Source organism: Amphiprion ocellaris, chromosome 2, assembly GCF_022539595.1.
Source record: "Amphiprion ocellaris isolate individual 3 ecotype Okinawa chromosome 2, ASM2253959v1, whole genome shotgun sequence".
NCBI classification, from domain to species: Eukaryota; Metazoa; Chordata; class Actinopteri; family Pomacentridae; genus Amphiprion; species Amphiprion ocellaris.
In genome coordinates this window covers 13,317,133-13,323,132 of record NC_072767.1, presented here as the reverse complement: position 1 = coordinate 13,323,132, position 6,000 = coordinate 13,317,133, and the positions used below count along the sequence as shown (strand labels likewise).

Sequence of the window (6,000 nt, the reverse complement as noted above, 5' to 3'; positions counted from 1 at the left end):
TACAGCATGGTGTTCATTTTGAAAATTATGGTCCCATTTAGAATAAAATAGATGGTAAAGGAGGGTGGTTAAAGGCGGGATTGACAGGTTGCTACTGTATGGACTGGATTGTACAATCATACATACTCATTATGTCCGGATTTTAAAAGATTGAGATGATGACAGCCAAATGGCAAAAGTAAGGCTTCAAAATGGCAATCCAGAAACCCTAACCCTGACATCACAGTCCATTCATTCAACTTTAATTTACAGTCTATTCCTCTGTCTGAAACGTTCCACTTTAGCCCCATTTGTTAATGCTCTGGTCAGCTGGCCCAACCAAAACAAGGCATCATGAGTTATATACCCTAACTACAGATGTCTGAGTATAGGCATGTAGCCCTAGCAGAAGAACAGAAGTGACTCTATCACAGACATAATAGCAGCTCATTCTTTAGGGGTATGCCAAACTAGGTGCCTGACAAGTGTTATACAAATTTATTATATAGATATAAATAAATAAGTCACAGCAGAAAAGCTTGGAATTCAAATGATGTGTTCCAGGTAGGTAAGCAACAATATTTTCTGTGGGATTTTAAATTTTCAGACCTGTTATAGTTACAAAAAGTCATCAATACAGCTAACTTGAGTGGATATTTTGAAACTTGACAGATAAGAGTTATTATAACTCAAGCTCAGGGGGACATTTCATAGCGTTCGATCAAACAGTTACAGATGTCAGACATTTCAGAAATACAAACATGATCCTCGTGGTAGCACTACATTAAAAATCAGAGCATCACCAAAGACAGAAGCGCTGATCTTCTGGGCACTATAAATATCTCCAAACAATTTTATGGTGATTCATCAAATAGTTCCACTAAACATTTCAGCCTGGACCAAAGTGATGAACTAATATGATGACATTCCCATGCCTGGAGCCAAGCTGCCAGCATGGCTAAAAATTTTAGTTGGCCAGCAATATGGAACACCATGTTGAGCAGGTCAAAAGGTCAGTGCAGCGGCTACAACCACAGAGAAAAGATGAAACGGCAAAAACTGAAACTCATTCTTGCTGAAGGCTGCACCATGGCATAGTAGTTAGCACTTTTGTCTTGCAGCTAGAAGATCCCTGGTTCACATCCTGGTCTTCCCATTTCTGCGTGGAGTTTGCATGTTCTCCTTGTGCATGTGTGAGTTTTAGGATGGATGTTCTTGCTGAATGTGAATGTACGCCAGTTGTGGCTTCATTAAAGACAAAACAGATGTAAGGGTGACACCATGTGGATACATTATGAAGTGCAGAACATGAGAAACCAGACAATTTATTTGTGTGCAAAATCCCTTTTGAATCCATTTGATCCTTCTGTATAATAAGTTTTATTGGTTGCATTTTACCATATGTAAAGGACATCTATGAACTGACTTAATGGTGTCCTTTGACAGTAGTGAGTAAAGAAGCGGTTAAGTGTCCTTGGGTAACCACGACACTTACAATACTCTTGACTAGTATGTCTTATTAGTTTTACAATGTAAATATTGCATTTATTCATAATTTTTATTCTGTTCACAAAACATAATTTAAGTAGCAATGGTGTATGTTTTGACACAGATTTATTTCTTTAATAACTTGCCATTGCCATGATTTAGTTTGAACATTTGAAAGGAAATATTTAGACAGATTAAAGTGTGCTACCTGTAATTAATCACATTTAGACAACAATGTCAAGAACACAAATAAACAGTCACTGTATGTGCTGCGGCTACTGTATGAGATAGTTGTCTTTTTCTTGTATCTGTGTTGCGTGACAGTAAAAATGACTGACTTTGTTGCTTGGCACCCACAGGACTCCTATAAATGGGTACATGGATTTGTATTCAGCCGGTCTCCACTCAAGATTGAGGTCCAGTGGGTGTCTTTCTTTCCAGAACTGTTTCACATTCTCTCACAGTCTACCAAGCATATTGTGTGTGTCGGCCTTAACGGGTCTATGAAACTGTCACCACAAATTACTGCAGCGCTCCTTTGTTGTGGACATCTTAGCTCAGGCCGGTGACTAAAACTCTACACTAAACCTATCAAGGGCAAGAGGTGTGATGAATTTTCAGTGTGATGTAACGGCCAAGATGAAAACACTTTACAGGGGCCATCAAATGAGATAGGTTTGCACGCACAAATAAAGAATAACTGTGACACACAGGCAATAGCTTCAGGATGGGTTTATATAGTTTGACCAAATGCTGAAACTTGTTGCTGTTGTTTCTAGTAATCAAACAAACACACTAGTCACTGTCAGACCAACACACTGTGTAGCTCATGGCAAAGGCTTACTGCAACTCTGTGAACTCAAAGTACATTTTCTTTCCATTTGCTGGGGCCTTGGCTCCAAAAAGCACATATATGTATCATTTAAATTACTTTTTTTAATTTAAAGAAATGGCACCTTACAGCTTTTCTTTTTAACTTAAAGACTAAAATCACTTCGAGATCTGCATTTGCTGGTATTATCAGGACACATTTCTTTACACAGTCAATGTGTTCCTCTCAAGTAGAATACTTTATTTATCATTCTAAGCCATGTTTACTGAAACCCATTTCAAATCGTTATTTTTTGCAGTCCACTCTGCCCCTCTACAGGAGTCGCAGTAATCCTTAAAAAGTTGCCGTGACCCGGATTCGAACCGGGGTTGCTGCGGCCACAACGCAGAGTACTAACCACTATACGATCACGGCGAGCTGTTGGGTGGGTAGACATGAGAGACGGCACAGCTGATCCGGACCGCCATCTTGCAAAAGGTGAAAATCTTTTTTTTTTTTTTTTTTTTTTTTTTTTTTTTTAAGCTGCGACTGCTTGCTCAACAGACCAATCGTAATATTTTGGTAGGTGTGTCTCAACTTTCATGTCATGTGACTCCAATCTACACTGGACTTTTTTTCCCCCTAACTTCAGTAAGTATTATAATTCGGTTGTTCAGTGTCATTGAAGCCATTCACACAAAGAGCATCTCGACAGAGGCCACAATTTACTGTCATGTTCAACAATGTTTAACAAATAGTAAATGGGACTCTGCAACTTCTACATACTCTAAGGCAGGGCTATTCAATTAAAAATTGACTCGGGCCGGATTTTCAGACTAAGAACATGAGCTGGGCCGGACGTTTTTAGCAGACAGTGAGCAAAGTTAACCATTTAAAATAAACACAAACAGATAAGATAACAAAAACACTGGATGTTTACTAACGTATTGCCACATCCAAAAGGACATAAACACAATAGAAGAGCAGTACTTAAACTAAACCTGTGCTGAAATACTGCTTCTTTAAATTTTACATTTCAAACACACAACTTCAACACATTTTGATAGGTAAATATAAGCACAGGTTAAGGTGCATATGAACATAAAAACTAAGTGCCGATTAGAAACACCGTCTTTTGTTTTGGTCACATCTCAAAGTGCATTAAAAAGTAACTTGGTTAACATTAACTTTTCAGAACTTGAGACATTTTTTTTTCTTTTGAAATAACAAAAAACAGAGTCTGTCCCTGTCCATATTTGGTCTCATCTGAGACAGTCACATCTTCAGTGCATATAATCAAAAAAATAAACAGTAGGCACAGTGATAGTTACTATCCCTTTGAAACGAAATAAAGCTGACATCAAAGTGCACAATAAAGTGATACTAAGTGAAATAACTGTCAAAACAAAATGTCTTTCTTAAATATTAAACTTATAATAGGTGAACAGAAAATAGTCACATAAATACATAAAACTACCTTTAGTGTCTGCTACAGCACGCTGCTTTGTTGCACTTACCATGTCTCGAAGACATCTGTGGCGAGAATGTTTGACGTGTCAGACCTGTTTGATAGCAGATGTCACACTCGTCTTAACTTTATCGTCCGTTAAAACTTCATCCACGACAGCCAACATGCAGTCCTTCAGTTTCTGAGTCTGTGAACGGCCTCTTTTTCGTGGCCCTTTCCTGAGCTGTGCAGGTCCGCTTCATTGTAGTACAGCTCCGGTTGTAAGATGCAGTCAAACTCTGAATTATAGCCGCTCTCTCATGACATCCCTCGGGAAAGTTTGTCCGAAACGCGGCATGTTTTTCCAACGTGGTGTCTTCGGACATGATAATCTTTCAGCGCTGCAACGCACTCGTTGCAGAGTAAACGCATTGGTTTGGCGTTCGGACTTGGTGGTAAATAAATATACACTTGTCAGTCCACGCAGGATTAAACCGACGGTTTTCCTCGCCGATTTGTCGTTTCAGGATAGAAAAAGACATGCTGCCATTTTCGCCTGTATAGAACTGCTTAACTTTTCAAACGCGTCTCCTCAACACAATGCATTGTGGGTTAGTTGCTAGGTTACGGTAAGTGTTGCATTCAATGTTTGCAATAATGTTGGAATTTTTGTAAGAACTTGCCAGTGTTACTGAAAGATGTTTTTCTGTTTTTCTCGGACCCAAGTCCCAATCACTCGGCAGTTGCTTTAGGGCCACTCGACGGTTGCTTTCGGGCCGCATGTGGCCCGCGGGCCGCTAATTGAATAGGGCTGCTCTAAGGTATTGTTAAGTACCACTTACTTAATAATTGGTAGCATAAACAAAAGCTTTTAAGCTGATTACACATAAAATGTAATTTTTCCAGTGGGTTATTTCAAATTATTTATAGTAAGTGTTAAGTGCTTAATTACAATAACAAGGAACACAAGTTCATTAAGTTGTTCAACAGTTATTAGGTAGCAGAAAGGACTTGAATTTCTGACCTCAAGGTAAAGAATAATAAATTCATCAACCCATTTTGATGAAGCTACCTCAACCTGAACTTAGTTTTAAATCAACCCCAAATTTAAGCTGAAATTACACACAATATTAAGTCAATACCCCTCGAAATAATGTTTGCAACTTAAAATGTGCATCTAAATCAGCAAATTAGATTTTTTTTTTTTTTTTTTTTTTTTTTTTTAAATATTGTGCAGCCATGAATTTAATTGAATGGTAGGAAAAAGGTCCCTTAAACTATGTTTTAGAATGCAGGTCAACCACTGAGAGTATCCTGACAGGTCCTGAGGCTGTAGAGGGAGATGGAAAGTGCTCAGTACATCACCAGGATGGAGCTGCCATCCATTGGAGACCGCTACATCCAGGATCAGTGGATGGATCAGTGGATGGATTGGTGGCTCTTACAGCTACTTGTTCACTTGCTGTTTAACCAGCACAGCTGGTCTGGAACTCTTCTGTTGTTGATTTGCTCTAAATCTTACAGTGAGTCACATTCAGATACATCCGTGTTCAAAAACAATGGCAACGGTTGTCATTATGATCAGCTGGTTATTGATAAGTGTAGATTTTAGTGTAGAGGCAGTAATATTCTGTCCCTCTGATCTCACATACTCAATGTGAGACACTCAGAAAGGAGAGGAGAGATTTTGACTCTTCAATTCCAGAGGCATCAAACATATATGATATTAATTATGCATATAATATACAGTGTGTGCAATATACCATGTAGATAAAAAAAATAATGTGTAGTAACTCCTGCAGCCTTAGGCCTCAGAGATCTGGATATCTCACGACAGTGACGTAAAGAAGGAAGGTAAACTGAAACAAGCATTTAAACATCTTTGTGTCTAAGAGCAGCTTAATAATAAATAAATGGTAAAATTGGTCTTAAAATTTGATGGACCATCATGCTCTAAGTCTGTCAAGTAAACTTTTATAATACTTATAATGTGCACACAATGAGAGATGGCAGGAATAATAACAGCCAATTAATTATACCTACAACTAGAGCCTTGTTTACATTTTGTCAAACTGTCTCCATTAAAACATGCCAAAATAGTTTTAGCACTTCCAAACTATTCATGGCTGTACAGACAATGACCCCTGGATTACTTTAATGCTGAAGCAAAATTTCAAAAAGTGAACATTGTCAGACAGGTTCGGGAGTCGTAAAGAGCATGTTAATCTATGATTTAAGTGGATTTATGGGTGTTGATATATTTTGTATGTCTTGC

At 38.2% G+C, this 6,000-nt stretch overlaps 1 non-coding gene across 1 annotated transcript; it reads right to left on the bottom strand.

Moving 5' to 3' along the window:
• Positions 1-2,641: 2,641 nt before the first annotated feature.
• On the bottom strand, positions 2,642-2,713 carry trnah-gug (transfer RNA histidin (anticodon GUG)). The gene has a single exon. It is a non-coding gene; the product is annotated as a tRNA-His (tRNA).
• Between the last annotated feature and the right edge of the window lie 3,287 nt (positions 2,714-6,000).